The 16,791-nt window shown below is 40.1% G+C and overlaps 1 long non-coding RNA gene across 1 annotated transcript; it reads left to right on the forward strand.

The window, feature by feature from the left end:
* The first annotated feature begins 1,665 nt into the window (after positions 1–1,665).
* LOC118124957 lies at positions 1,666–14,929 on the forward strand. Its single transcript, XR_004698784.1, has 3 exons — positions 1,666–1,782; positions 4,992–5,065; positions 13,901–14,929. It is a non-coding gene; the product is annotated as an uncharacterized LOC118124957 (long non-coding RNA).
* Positions 14,930–16,791: the final 1,862 nt, after the last annotated feature.

A 16,791-nucleotide genomic window follows, 5' to 3' on the forward strand; every position in this document is an offset into this window, starting at 1 on the left:
CATCAAAAGTCAACATAAAGACTTGTGAAAGGAAAAGTTTGACATTTTGGGAAATATGCTTTCTTTGCCAGAGTTAGATTCGTACTTTGACACCACTCTCGTGATCTTACGTTAAATATGAAGCTACCGCCAGTTAGCTTAGCTTAGCAAGAAGTGAAACGTTCCTCAGTCTCCAGTCTTTGTGCTAAGCTAACTGTCTGCAGGCGCCAGCCTCCATATTTACTGAACCCTGACTGTGACCATTACATTTATGGACTGTATCAACACGCGTGAAGATTGATGAAAAGGACGATGGCAGGCTCATCAAAAATAATTCTTCCCAGAATACAACTCTGGTGCATTGGATTAACTGCTGGTCGTAAATGAAACACAGACTTCATCAACTTTCCAGCAATTTCTACTGACAGCTGATAACCCCTCAAACATCCCAGCAAACATTAGCCCTGCCTCTCAAAATGATAGACTGTATTATGTTCTAATCTTCCCTCAAATACTTGATAAGAAAGGCTAATTTGAGCGCTGATGGAGTTGAGAATACGGCTGAAGCTCGGGACTATAGATACAGATATCGTATCCTAATCACAAAGAGGCCTGACTGCACACATTTAGAAACAAATTGGTCTCTTCACAAGTCCAATCACAGTTTCAGAGAGTTGATGCGGGCAGATTGAATTCCCTCCAAATTGGCATGGCAATGTCACAGATGCCACTTCAAATGAGGTTTGAACATATATTCATTCTGTAGCTCATTGGCTTATGTTAATCCTTCCCATTTGCCACTTGTCAGAGGCAAGTGTCATTTAGCGTTGCCATCATCTCGCCGTCTTTCAGCCCCTCAGTGACTCGCACAAGACGTGTCAGTCTCTCAATCAGCCGGGGAGAGACTTTCACATCAGCTTAAACTTTTCGAGATAATAAATTACGCCAGAAATGCGTCCAATTTGGAGAAATACCACGGCTTTGTGGAGTGATTTATTGCTCTCAAGTCGGTGATGTGGGGATGTAGATTCAACGCAGCATTGACGGACACGTGGTGAGCGTCCTCTGTCCTAATTGACCTGTGTACAATGTGCATTACCACAAGTTGTCACACTGCAGTGGGAGCAAATATCTAACTAATTCGCATTCACAATAATTCACTAACACAAAAATGCTGCAGATCTGATTGTGTTGCTGTTGTCTACATGTAACCGTGTGTGCAACATATGATTTGGTATCAATGTTGGATTATTTCCTTGTGGAGTTTTTCATCAGTTGTGGTTGTTCGCACTTATTTTCCTTTCGTGGAGTTTATTTGTTGTGATGAAATATGAAAACTCAATTCTGAGTATTTATACTTGAGTGTTTGTGATAAGTTTCCATGTTGTTTGCCATTTTTAGTTTTTGTAGAATAAATTATATTTTTTTCTATCGTTATGTGAGTATCAAGTTTGTTTTGCAGCATTTTCCTGAAATATTTGTCCTGTTTACCATCTTAGATTCTACATATTTCTCCTCCTCATGTTCGGTGAGCTATTAACATTTCAGATTGAAGCCTGCTCTTAATATTTTTAGTCCATGTAACACTTGTGCTTCTGTTTCAGCTTCATGCTGCTGTAAAAATCAGCTGTTTTCAATCTTGAACTACTATTGTTCTGGTCATCTGCTTCTTATTTATAGTTATCATCTGCTGTGTAGCTGCTGTGTCTTCAGGCTGCTTCTAGGACCCCTGCATCAGGTGGGTTTCTGGCTCGTGGTGCATCGTCGGGCCACATGTTGGACGGACAGACGGTAGATTTACAGGTAATACAGCTGCTGGCGTTGGGCTCTGTGTTTAATGTGGTATCTAAAGCTTTATTATGGTCACTCATCCATCTCCGCTGTGCTGAGCTCGCTGCAACCCTGAGTTATGAAGGAAGTACGATATGTACAAATTGAACTTTGTGCTCGGTTTTCACATGACTGATCTTTTCCACATGATATCAAAGAGTCTGGAAATGTCAAACTAAAGCGCTCCCATTTTCTCTGTTCTTACATTTTTACCGGAAGTGTGGCTTCCGTTATTTATTCAAGTCTTTGAATATATCTACACTCATTTCCTTCATCGAGATAATTTCCTGTGAAATTGGCAAAAAATATAATTCGGAAAATGTCAAATTTTCGCAGTGGTTAAGAAAGTGAAAATAAGTTTTTGCATATGCCCCTTTGTCCAGATCTAGGTCCTGGTTCTATCTTTCCACCAAGTTTTGTGGAAATCTGTTCAATAATTACTTTTTGCATAATCCTGCTGCAAACAAACGGAAAGGGGGTAAAAACTCCTCTGCAGAGATAATAAACCTTTTAAAATTCAAACCCCCTGTTTGGCTTTAACCTATTTTCTCGACTCTAAACATGCAACAATAAACACACAACCTCCGATGGTTGTTACTACCATTACAAATAATAAATTTCACATTATTGTAACACAAATGGGTAAAATCTGATCTTGTTTATTCGACCTGCTGAAGGAAAAACCCTCCTTCATATCCCCCCCCACCATGTTTTCATTGGCCGCCTCACACACGCCGATCTGCTCCGCGGTTCCCCTGAGGAGCATTGTGGGTAGGTCATACGATCTCGCACTACTCATCATCTTCCCTTTGATGAACAAATGAGAAAGTCCTGCGCCCTTTGAAGCATTCTTTGCGTGGCACGTTCAGGCAATTAATGCGCGCATGAAAAGCTGAAGCGAGAGCAGATGAGAAACGGTGACAAGGAGCGCAGGAAGAGAAGGAGTGGAGGGGACAGGAAGAGGGAGAGAGGAGGTTTCGAGCTCCATCACCTCTTTTCCAGGTGTTTCAGCCCGCATGATTTCGCCTGTGAACTGCAATCAACTTCCTTAATGGAATAAGTAATTAACATATTATAATTGTGCTACAGTTTGATTTGACAGAAGTCATTTTCCATATCTAATTCTATGCTAATTTAATCTGTTGCTCGTTCGCCAACACGACCTTTTGTGATTAAGTTTCACGGCAGATTTCGTCTGTGTTCCCGTGTGTGGGAGGGATTTATTTTAGTGGCTGAAAATGAGATGATTCTAGTGTTTTACTGCAGATATAGTTTGGGAAAAAAACTTTGTGTAGGAGATGAAGTTGAAGGAAGCTGTCTTTCTCTACTTTGACTATTATCTCTGCGACTGCTTATACATGAGTAATACACTGATCTGATCTGCAGGATCATTATTGCTGCAGATTCTCACCTTGGCCAGGTATTGGCCGTAATTACTTTGAATTCAGTGACTGATACAGTTGTGAAGAACACATCACACCAACACATAGTTCACAATGAATGCTTCTCAGTCTGAACGCAGTGACACCAGAAGTACTGACAGTGCCAGTGTTGGGTTGAAAACATTGTCCAAACATTTTAAAACTCTTCCAACTTGTCCTCATTGATGTGTGGTGTCAAATGTCCTTTGGTAATCTATCAGCTGTATTAATAATGCAGTATAGCTGATATTTATTAAAGGCTTGTTAAAGGTTTTCAAACATTTCAAACGTTTTTGGTCATTTAAAACACTGTGAAATTGGAAAATACACTTATAAGCTTTATACTTATCATACAGACAAGAGAGTAGTAACAGTCTGTATGTATATGATTGATGCTACAATTTTAACTTTATACAAGTATAAGTGCGCTATTAGCTGCATTAATTTGCTAAAAAAACTGACAGGGAAAATGTCAGGAAGTTCAGTATTTAGAGAGAAGTGATATAGAATCATAAACTTTGTTTCAGCAGATACCCTGAGCTGACGTGTTTTATTAACAGGAAATAAAAAGTTGGATGTATCTGTCCCTACGTTTGAGTCTCACAACGTTTTGCTCCTCAGCTTGTTGCTCCACATCGTAGCTGCAGCCATGTGTTAACGTTATTATTTCAATTCCAGCGGATGTTGTTTTGTTGTGGCGTCTCTCGGCCGTCCCTCCTGCCACTCTCCACTTTCCATTGCGGCGGAAGTGTCACAACAAATAACCTCCGATAGAACAAGATACTCTCATTGATACAGAAGAATTTATAACATATGATATGTTATCGGGGTTCTCAGATGGCAGCAGAGTACTTGGCCTCTTTAGGGCACTCCTCCTGGCTCAGAATCATCAGACTCCATACGTTCCAAGAAAACAAGCTGCCCTCAGCTATCAACACACTAGCAATCACGCTCCTGAGAGACTGTAGACATCCACGGGAGACTCGGGCTATCACCATCACAAGTTTTCCATGTTCGGGAGGATTTCACCCTCCAGAAAGAGCGGAATAAATATCATTTTACGTAATTACAAAAGGTCAAGCAGTCTGCGAGGGATGTAGCAAGTGGAGAGGAAGTAATCAGAGCAGCAGTCTGGCGTTAGGAAGACTGACAGAATGTGCGCCAGCCAGTAACGAGACGGCGTATCGGCGCGGTTCTTGTTTTGGATGATGGCTCCGGGGCCTCGGGGTGCGCTGACAACATTACCACACTCTTCACCTCCGATACACAATGCTCATGTCATCATCGCCTCGGTGTGGCGTCGCCCATTTGGGACTTGACACTGTTGCTGTTTTACAGTGTCACTTAAGGTTTCAGGCATGAGCTTATTAGTTCAATCAGCCTCAGCGCGGTGCTTAGCGTGTGCCGACTTAAAATCAAATCTGAGCATGTTGAATTCCGACTTCACCAAATCTCTCCCCATGTGGCTTTTACAGTTAAGAGTAATATTTGATTTCCTACAGCGGATGATGGTTTGTAGCCGTCACAGTGACGGATCTGAGAGGAGACTTTCATGTAATCTTTATTTGGAGAAAAGTAGTTAAAATACAGTAGCTCTTGAGTAAATAACTTGACTGAGGTACAAGTGTCTGCGGTTGTCATGTGCAGTTTTATTGTCCATTTTGATTTTTTATTCGTCTGCTTAGCGTCTTTCCCCTGAGATCAGTTTTTACTGCTGTGATATTTTCTTTCATTTCCTCCGTTTCTCACTTCTCTGCACAGTCGAGTCACAAACAACGACAATCACAACCAGGCTGTCGATTCTGATGTGAGAACGACCAAGCCAGACAACTGAGGTGAGGATGGATTTATGATTTGAATTTAGGAAATAAGCGTAAATCAGAAGGCATATGATCTATTATTTTTCTATAAACTGTAGAAAACAGCTTAATTTTTTGTTTCCAGCCATTAAATATACTGAGTCAATGTACCAACATATCCATATTTATAAAAATCAACCAGAATATAAACCAGTAGCAGTGGATTAGGTTTCAGAATCCATTATTTCAAAGGACACTTTATGCCTTTGGTTCATCTTGAGGAACAGTCCTGATTGAGGAGTCAGGATTGATATGACAGAAATGCAGCGGAAGGAAGATTTGAGCAGTTTTCAATAAAAAGTGTGATTCTACTTCTTCATGTTTGTGTCGCCGAGTGTCCCAGAGAATTGTTGTCCTTTCTTTAGGTGTGATTTAAAACACAACAAACTAGAAATTTTCAATCCCAGTTACCCAGTGTCTACACTGGTGTCTTTAAAATGGTTTGTCTCGTCCAAACAAAAGACAAAAACCCAATGAGATTCAGTTTTTAACCATGTAAAACAAAAACTGCAGATATTCACTAGTCAAAAGCTATAACTACGGAATTATTCTTTTTGAATGAGTAATCGGTTCCAAAGCATATGTATGAATATATTATTATTGAATTAATCAAGTAACTGTTTCAGCTTTTCTGGAGAGTTCAGATTCAGCCACTGAAATAACTGTTATATATTCCAGCTAAATTATGACACTGCAAACTCACACTGTAGATTTTGATGCATGATGATATGGGCACGGTGCAAAATGCATTCAATTTTCCTCAGTCCATTTTAACTTTTAATTATTGACTGTTTGACATTGGCAATGTCAGGCAGACAGGTACAAGCCAACAAGCCAATCAGCATTTGTCATCGGCAGAGGAGGAAAATCTTCTCTATTCGAACTGTCATCGTATTTCACATTTAGTGGGATATTGTTGTTAAAAGGGAAACAGACACTGTGCTCTGATAGATCTATTCACTTTCTGCAGCGTGTAAACGGAAAACATTTCTTCACATTCACAAGTCAAACGTGTTCGCATCATTTCAAGCAACCTGAGTGACAACATGTTAAAAACATCTGGCGTGTGAGTGATCGAGGAAACAAAGTGTTTCTGAACATACAGACGCACACAGGGGGAAAAAACAATGGAGAGCTGGGATTTTAATTTTCGTACTTTGTCACAGAACGATGAATAAGTTCTTTATTAACTCCAATTATACAAATTCATTAACACATGCTCATCACTCCGGTTCTCTTAGATCTCCAGGCTAAAAAAATCCCAACACATTAAATAGGTTTTATTATATATTCATTATGTAATCCATGTTAGAATTTACAGCAGTAAGATATGTGGTAGGCCTATTTTACTTGGTATGATATGTGTATCTATGTAAGTACTGCTTTATTGTTTAAACATCTGGTACTTATAACTCCAGTGGGGGTATGCTTTGTGTGTGTGTGTGTGTGTGTGTGTGTGTGTGTACATGTTTATGTTTGTGTGTAAAAGAGCTTAAGCTTTTCATGACACACGCTTATAATTCTGCTATAAGCACTCAATCACACAGCAGCTCCCTGGAAAAAGAAAATCGAGTAATGTCGGAGAATCGTCCTCCTTGGTGTTTTCCCCTCCACCCCCGCCCACCCCCACTCCGTCCTCACCCACCCCCACTCCGTCCTCACCCTCACCCCCGCCCCCACGCCCTCGTTTCCCCTGCAGTCTCTGTGAGTGGTATCCATCTGTCAGTTGTCAGTGCCAGGGAGTGATACAGAGAGCTGTCACTTCTCGTCAGCCTGCATTGCTGAGGCCTTTTGCAGCTGCCCTGCCTGACTCGGGGCCAGAGGAAGAGTGTGTGTGTGTGTGTGTGTTGTGGGGGTGTGTGTCTGTGTGTGTGTGTGGGAGAGGGAGAGAGAGAAAAAGCAGAGGGTATTCAGGGGGCAGTAAAGCAATTAAAGTGGAGACAATTGCAGGAAAGCTGCAGAGAGATTGGAACCAGTGCAGGACGCACAACAGACTGTAAATATCACATTACCTTAATACGCTCAGCACTGTATCACTATGTGCTCCACAGGACATGAAGTCATCCGTGACCTTTATCAGCCTCTGTTGGTGACCAGCAGCAACTGCAACAACATCCACTGAATGTTGGGAAAGTGTCTGGTACCGGTTAGACGCTCGGAGAACGCCGGCGTTATTTCTCCAAATCAAATCAAATCAAATCAACCAAGTGCAGTCTAATCCAGCACTGTTAAATAAGTCCAGTGTTCTCAGTGGGACTCTGTGTTTGCTCAGTGACGACCACAACAGACGGATGAGCTTGTGAGTCATAAGAAAAGCAGTGGAGTTATTTTCATGTACTTCTTCACTCACGCGCTCCTCACAACTAAGTGAAAAACAAATTAAAATGCATCTTATGCAAGCGACACAACTGAGTTGAAGTAAACTGAGTAAACCTGCCAGACTGAAGTTTTATCAGGAGCTCACTCCCGTTCAAATCCCTCCCTGCTCCCCTCCCAGTATGAACAGGGGCGTTAACGTAGTAATGGGCTACACAGAAATTGATAATACGTCGAGCGAATGACATAAAAACATTAAACATTAACGTAGTGAGTCCATAAAATAATAGGGATACATAATTTTATTATAGACTGATGTAATGAGCCATTGAACCATCCATTACTGCAGTGATTTCCCTTCATAGACCCATAGCAATTACAAAGGAGGGAAAGTAGATTTAATTTTTAAGATCCCAAAAATTGGACGGTAGAGAAATGACTGTTGAGCTGCTTTAATTCAGACATGCACTGAAGTCTGGGTATTCTGCTGAAATCATCCGGAGGGGCTGAGAAAGCAAGCGCACGATTCGGTTGCTCCAGACAGTCTTTGGATTTGTTCGTGCCAGAATGAGCCCACGTGAGACTGATGATGCAAAACTGATAAAGATTAAAGGATAACAAAAATCTCAGGATGACAAAAGGAGCCTTACAGCTAGAAGACATAGACCAACATGTCCACTTGAAAATACAACAGGATTCATGCGCTTTTGGCGATAAGGGACAATGCCGCTGTTGTTCATGTGCAAAAAACACGTGATTTCATTAAACGTCATTTTCTCCTGCCTGCTCTACCCAGACACTTCTTGCCTGAACGCAACGCAGACTATCGTGCTGTTGAGAACGTGTCCGATCCAGACGATCTTTATCTGCGTTGTTCATATGTAAAAAGGCAAAGTCAGCATTAGGTCCGGATCCAAAAGTGAAAAAGTGAGTTGCGTGAATTTAGTGTAAATCATGATTCGAGATACAGAGAAGTGGGGAACATGTGAAAATGGAGATTTGAAGTGACCTCAAATCCGACTGGTGTGTCCCGAAACAGTAAATTGTTGATTCTTTTTATACTGAGCTTGAAATGTCAGCAAATATGGGTCATGAGAGAAAACTGTGAGCTTTTGATAGAAAACACTGAGCCACACAGCAGCAGCAGCAGACAACAATACGAGTCTTTAAATACTTCAGCATCAATCCTTGACTTGTCACCATTAGTAACAGCTGCGTGACTCTGGTGCCATTTTTGGTAATTTACTGCAAAAGATGTTTATCGGTTGCAAATGAACAAAGTTTGTTCTGTTCTCATCGTTTTCTTTTCTCATGACTTTTTTCCTCGGAACAAGTCAGAGAGGTAAATTACACAGTGTGAACAAGCTGGGCTGTAGTTTGTTGGTTTTCAGAGTCAAAAACTGTTAACGATAATTCGGTTTTACATGCAGAGGATATTGATTATTACTTAGTGATTTACTGACAAAATTATTGATTTATTGAATGTGAGCCAATAGATCAATATCAATTTTGAAGGCATCAGTATTCATGTATATCTTGTGTTATTAAACTCTCCCTCTCTGAGCAGCTACACAACTGACAAACAAATGCTCGTAGGCCCTTTGTTCAGTAGTTTTCTCCTTTGAGGATGTTACAAGTGAATCATTGTTACGATCTCGTCAAAGATGTGTGTCTGTTGACGAGGACGCAAGCCTGATCGTGTGTGAGCGGCTTTCATCTCGCACTGAAAACGCACTTATTTTCCGCTCTGACGTCAGTGTGTATTTCTTCACCTCTCTCCCTCCTGGGCCTTTCAGATGAAGCGACCTTCAGGAACATTGAAATGACAAGCATGACGAGTCCTGTGTAGTGGTGAGGGATCCAAGAGCCGAGCCTCGGGGGGCCCTCACCGTGAGAAACACTTTCTCTCACTTTATCTTTCATCTCTCCGTTGAGTCATTTTCGAAAAAGTCTAAGAGAAACAAAGATAAGCCACAGCCGCCGCAGCTTCGGTATTGATAGAAATACAGTTTAAAACCAGTTATATTGATTTGTTGCTGCACTGAGAGCATGTGTTTGTTTCTGCGCTTTTCTTTTTTTTTTCTTTTTTAAAGCTAGACTTGCCAATAAATGTGCGTATGAAGCTCGGCCCCGTAAAAAGAGAAACTCGTGTTGTCGCTCTCCGTCCTTCCTCCTTTTTATTGTCGAGTAAGATGAGTAATTTGGCAACATGATTGCCACCTTCAGCGACGCTATAATTCAGAATGGAGCTATTATGGTGAACACGGCGGAAGAAAAATGCCCCACATCCCTGCAACATGCGGACTCAGCAGAGTTTATGAATCATTCGGTAACACTACACGAGCACAGTCACAGCACCTGAGCTTTACAGCCCGGGAATAACACACATCAGTGGGAAAGTGTCACTTTATTGTGCAATGCTGAGGGATGGTGTGTTCGGTGGCATTTTATGAGCAGGTCAGGAGGAAGTGCACTGTAAATACAGTTTTGTGTATTTTTGTCTTTCCAAAAGAGGTGAAAGAAATAATGTAGATGTTGTGATTTTTACAGCTTGGTGGAAAATAAACTGAGCTCTCGGCCTCTCACACATACAAACCCACAGTTTTCTTCATCTCGCTTATCTCATTATTGGCTTATCAGTCTCATCTCTTTAAAATCTCATAGTTTTGCTCTGTGGACGCAGTTAACACAGTAATTGATGAAGAAAACCATGGAATTCAGTTGAAAGTGCTATAAAAAACACAGTGAGTGGAATTTGAGTCATCCTAACGATACTGTCTTCCTGTAACAATCAGTCAAGGCAGCTAAAACATAATCTTCCATTTCAAGTAGAAACTGAGGGATTATGCCAATATTCTTATTATTTTGGGGCCATTTTTATGACTATTTATTGTTGATTGCCAATAATACACAAATAATAGGACAGAGGCGGAGGCAGAGATTGTGGAATAAAGTAGAGCCTTTCTTTTACACACTAAACAATGCAGAAACGATGAGCATGTATGATTACATTAGATATTAGATTACATTAATTCAAGTTACGTTTGTGAATTTGTGTTTATGGTGAAATCTCAAGTCTCAATTACCTATGGGTCATGATGTCAGTAAATATGGTAACATAAGGGTTTGATAACAACATCTAAGGAATCATTGACTTTTCAAAAATATACATATCGATCGACATATCGATTTATAGTTATGGGAAATGTTTACTGGCCAATATTGGATTCTACGTTGGTTCCCTAAAAATCTATATCGGCCAGGCTTTACAATAAAGGTCCTCGGTTAGATTCTAATTTGGGCAGTTTCTGTTACAGTTGGTGACTCAGCCTCGATGTTACCAATGTGCCTCAGTACAACGGTTTTTAAGAGAATCTCTACAGAACACATTGAGACTAAATGTTAAGATGGAGTAACATGGATGAATAGGAAAATAATAAAAAGGACCAAAGAGGAATACAAATATTGTTAAACCCTCCTGGTTCATAAGAATGTGTGAAAATGTATAATCTTAGAGCTCGGTAATGTATTCTGTCTTTAAGAAACATTTCTCTGATCTAAGAATGTGTGTGAGCGTGTGTTTGTTGTGTGTTTTGCGTGTGCGCCTGATACCTGACATTAGCAGGATAAATAAAAATCAAATGCTGTTTTGAGACAGGAAAAACATTGCACACCTTTAAGAAAAACTCTCTTCAAAGCCTCGGCACTAAAGCTAGAAATTCCTTCCTGAGGCATCAGTAGAATCAAAAACAACAAACATTGCACTTATGCTCCTGTTTAGTTTCTCAAATTTAGTTTTTTTTTTTTCTGTTGCTAAAAAGGAGCTGTACTCCAGCAGGAGAGAGAACCCACTATCAAAAAAAGTTTAAAGGCACAAACAAGTACGCTACCCTGTTGGAATTTATCAGTTTTTATCTTCTAATCTCGGTGCGTTGGAGGCAGACACCCGCAGAGCTTCTTTTTTTTTACTTCTGCAGTGTTGATTTGTGACAAAAGGTTTGCAAATTGTGACAAATTACTTTTCCTAAATATACCTCATCTTCGGTGGGCTGCACCAGAAAGAACGGATTGATCACAGGACTTGTGTTAATTATATTTTATTAACACCGAATCCTTTGTTGGATTAGTAAAACTCATCTTCACGATTTCAAGCAAAAGTTAATTTAAAACCGTCAGAATATATCACGACCAAATGTACGACAACAGACTGCCCTGCTGGTCTTTGTTTGACATAGTTCGTTTCACCGATGGAGGTTCATTAGTATTTGGTTGTTTGTGGATGGAGGAGGCTTCACACCACTCAGGAGGGAGAGAGCGACAGAGGGAGATGCTCGGAGTTCTTGCCCTATATAGACGTCCCCATGGGAGGGGTTGGGAATCTTTGATTCTCTTTGAGTAGACATTTTGTCATGTTTTATATCGTTCAACCAATAAAACACAAGTCCTTGACTAAAGACTTGGTCTCCCCCCGGACGTCTGCTCTACATGGGCAGAACTTGTTTTGCCTCAGACGCACTCCTCCGTCTCTTCCCGCGTCGCCAATTACCTAATGCACTGTTTACTGCCCAAAAGCTGCTCACTTACCAAACGTTAGGAATATTAATGCTCATCTGAAGGGTCCTTTTAAATCTGGACACAGGTGAGTTTAGCCAGTTTGTCTTTAAAGCCAATATCTGACTCATATGTGTATTTTCAAACTGGGATGTAGAAGATCAGACTGGAGATAAAATGTCATAAAATTACATGATTAACAACTATCTGTCATTTTCCTGCCAAATTTCTGAGGCGGAAATGAAACATAAAAAAATGTTGAAGGTGAAACGTTGATATCAACAGCAGTGCTAAAAGTCAGGCTGAGCTTTGTTTGGAGCTACTTCCAACCATAGATTAAAGATGAACGACATGACGGCTCCACAAAAGTGAAGCCAACGCGTCTTTATCACCCCCTTGTGGCTGGCAGCAGTGTAGGTTATAAACCCCACCTCCTCTTTTAGAAAATGCGACTTTGACCAAACTAAAAAGAAAAAGTACACGTCAAATACATTTTTCTCAAAGATGGTTTCTGTCGTTTAAGTAGTTGAGACTGACTTGTGATTGGTCGAGCGGAACCTTGATGATGCAGCTCCAAACCCGGATCGCTGTGGTGTCGACTCCACCTCCAAATGACGTCATCAGGACAAAATGGCAGCACCCATATCAGGGATCTTTTGCCTTCATTTCTGGAAGTGAAGATACGCCGGCCATCTTTATATGTCAACATTTACTAATTAGCCCTAAACACAAAGCCCAGTCGAGGCTGAATGGATGAAGAACAACTAAATATCGACCCATGTGACTAAAGTGCAACGCCGCATCAGAATTTTTCCCTGCACGCGTCATCTCACACACAAATTAAACAAATAAATTCTCATATTCTTCAACATTTTGTCCTGCAGGCGGGTGAATCCCTTCCACAGTTTTTGCCGTCTCTCTCAGGGAATTTTTAAAAGGTGAGCGGAGGGGGAGTTTTATTGTTAAGTGGGCTCGGACACAGTAAAGATCCAGGAGCTGGTGTTTAACAGGACTATTAACAGCGAGATAGGAGATCGATACAGCGAGGTAGAGAGGAGGCGCATCTCTGTCACTGTGATGTGTTATTAGTGCCCGACAGTGGAGGGATCTGGCTTCTCTCCAGTTCCTGGGCCTTGTCATGTACTTTGCTCCACAGCAATTAAACCAGAGCCCCTCTCTCTCTCTCTCTCTCTCTCTCTCTGCTCCGTGCTACAAATTCAAAGTCTATAAATAAGCATTTCATAAATTACAGAAGCATTAACAGGTGTCGGCGCGCAAGGAGATCTTTGACTTAAGAAATAATGTGTTTATCTGAGAGATTTATTCTGGCAGCGTCGAGATATCCTCCTCTCAGTCTATTTAACAACTGTAGTGGAAGTGGGTGATACCTTCAAGGTCCTGGATGATGCAGATAGATTCTCTCATTTTCATACCTATTTTCGCAACGTATGCTTTTGCTCCTCCTACTGTTCGTTTGACGGCCGTATTATGCACGATGGCTGCACGCACCCCTGCGCTGTTTGACTGATGCTTTTAAAGCAGATTTGAAAGATGCAATCTATTTTTTCTTTTTTGCTCCATGTGAGTGATGCAAATTGCGATGAGCAGCTGTTTAAAATTTCTAGGATTCCTGTTGGAAACCGGTTTCAGGAGAATGAATCTCAGCGGGTCCTCGTCATTTAACAAAATAATCCAGAACATTGAGAGAACCAAATACCAGGATTACCTGTGGTACAGAGATTCTAAGTGGTTGCACCCTGTTAACTTGCCTGTTTAGTAGAGGAAAGTAGGATTAAGATATGTGACGTTAAAACAACCTCTGTATGCAGAATATACACATGATTTTATGAGTATTGCTTTATACACATTTTAAATATACTGTCCTGCATCCCCAAAAGTTGTATTCCCCTTTCTCACAGAATTTTCTTTTGTCCCTGACTTCAGGAGCTCGATGCAAACTGCTCTCCCTGCTGCTGAACTAAGCACAAGAAGTAACACGTATAAAAAGATGGTGAATAACACAACAGCACAGAAGAAGAAACTAATTTCTTCAACCAGTTTGTTCTCATCTCCGATCACAGAGAGGTAGAACGACACGAGTGTAAGCGCACACTTTAATTACACCATGTTTACACAGTAATCTAAGCACTTACAGATAAAGCAGAGTTATTTTAAAACAGACATGTATCTGTAGATATGGTGACGACTGGTTAAATTAAAAGACGTCATGTACTATAAACATTCACAATGTTTTTAATCGTTTTCAAGTTATGTTAAAGTTGTCATTCAGATATTTTTTGCTTCTGGATCCTTTTGTGTCAAAATCAAAGGCGATTATTACTATACGTATCTCTATATATACAAATATATATTCAGAACTATTTGGAAACAGACAAATATTTAAAACTAGACATAAGATCCGATGTTTTAATGTTGTTAATGGTCAGTTAAGGAGAGGATTGTAGATGACTGACAGTGAAAAAGTGAATTGAATCTGTATCATGTGGAAGTTTTTATTTTCACTATATATCATCTGTTATAATAACACACAGTGTTCTCTGCAGCCGAGAGTAAAGGAGAAATAATTCTAGCTCTGAGTAAAATCCAAAATAGGACCTGAGGTTAGATAATATTTCATTTTATTTCCCCATGTAGACGCAGGGAAAAACCAGCAATAAAACCTATAATAAATAGATAGTATAGACAAGCATATCTATATCTAGCTCTCCTCTGTGCTGGAGGCCATAACCATAGGCTAACATGTGTCTTTGAATCCTATGAACAAAGCCACTGTGGTTTATTTGTGGTGGGGCTGTAAACACTCACTAAAACAGAAGCTGTGTTTATTCTTGTCTGAGTAACTTGAACATGAAGAACCCAACGACTGAGTTTTAAAAATAATCTAAGCAAATAGAAATGGCTCTAGTCTTTTAAATCGAGATATGTAAGAAATAATAAGAATTCAGAACCAGGTCTAATAATCGTAGAGCTTTATCATTTTTTAAAGAGAAAGCCGTTGGTTTTGGTCCAAGCTGTAGATCACTGCAACAACACGTGTTCACCTTGTAGCGGTCGAAATCATCGCTCAGCGTAAATCAGCAGGGAAAAGCCTAACGTGTGTGAAGACGATGCAGCGCGAGTGGGTAGTTAGATAATACAAGAAATAAGAAACAGCCAATTCTTCAACTAAATTTAGGTTCGATTCCACACGATATAATGTAAAAATTAAAACGTATATCGCTTTAATACTGTTTATTTTGAAGAGGGATTATCAAATATGACTAATTTTAAAATCTGATTTTACAGGATTTATGTTGTGTATCTTTGTCACCGACTTATATTATATTGACTTCTGCCTTATTTAACAACAAGCGATAAATACTGTGGGTCTGAGTTGACTGTCTTGGTTTGATATGTATTAGCCTCTTTAGACGATGACTATTTTTAATAAATTCTTCACACTGCAACTGCTGTGTGTGTGTGTGTGTGTGTGTGTGTGTGTGTGTGCGTGTGTGCGTGTGTGTGTCGTGTGGACGTCCATCCCTTTGATAAAACCTAAGGTTCTAACACTGTTTCAACCTCGCAAACAAATCATTTGTTGTTTTCTTTCTGTTTGTTGTCGCTGTTTCATCCTAATAAAGACGTCACATTGATTTTTTTTTTTCTTCCTCCTCTTCTTTAAAAGTGTGTCCTAAGTGAGAGTGCACTTCCTGTTTGACTTTGTCCTCCAGATGTCTCTGTGAACTCCAAATGCTCTCGAACGCTGTCTGGTACCATCATCCCTCTTCATCCCCGCTAACAATTAGGTAATGAAATATTGATTTTTAGTTAGATTCATATTGATGCTATTAGCTTTGCATTGATAAATCACTGATGCTGGGAGCCGGAGCAGGAAGATATTACTGTGTGTTAATCTGATGGATATGTCTTCTTCTTCCTGCACGTCTCCCTCTACCTGGACTGTCATCCTCTGTCTTTAGTCCAACTCCATTACGACCCTGTTTTCATTGCATTTAGTTTTTTTTTTATAGTTGTAAAGTGAGGACTTAAAATTAATTTCAACATATAAAGAAGAGAGTAAACGATGCACGCCAGATTAACATTTTTATGAAATTCGTGCAAATAAATAAAACATGAGAATAAGATTTTTAAAATAACACTTGGGGGACATTTGTATTCAGAGTATCTTACAGTATAATAATGCATCTCTGACCCTCCTTACTTTAATGCTATGCTCTAACATTTTTGGGATGTACCGGACATCTCTATCACACACTGTGGCTGCAGGGAAATCTCCTTATCACCAGTGTCCGACTGTCACTATTCCAGCCCAGTGTCTAGTCATTACTGTCACAGTCGGCATCTGAAACTGAGCCGCTGCAATTCACAGAGACTTGAAAGGAATTTAAATGTACTTTTATATGGAAATGTGACTGCACGCTAAAAAAAAAAGGTGTACGCCTAAATTAAGATATGTCAAAAAATTTCGTATGACTGGACCGATGAAATCTCCTATAACGAAGAGGTCAATGGCCGTAGGTTTGTGGGGACCATTGTTGTTTCCTTGTGGCATCTGAATACAAATCTGTGTGTAATGAATGATCTCCACCTACTCAGATATTGTTTCATTATTTTTATTTTATACATCACTTTCTTAAACTATCAACAAATAGTGTTATTTTTTAAAAAGCCAGGTCCCAAACTTAATCTAACTTTTTTTAGTCACAGGTTCAGAGCTGTAGAACCACGAGACTCTGTTCATTTTTCTGGCCTTTTATACATTTGATGCTTCATCATTTGTTTTCTTATCTTCCCACATTATCGTCTGGTCTGTA

Source organism: Hippoglossus stenolepis, chromosome 17 (genome assembly GCF_022539355.2).
Source record: "Hippoglossus stenolepis isolate QCI-W04-F060 chromosome 17, HSTE1.2, whole genome shotgun sequence".
NCBI lineage: Eukaryota > Metazoa > Chordata > Actinopteri > Pleuronectiformes > Pleuronectidae > Hippoglossus > Hippoglossus stenolepis.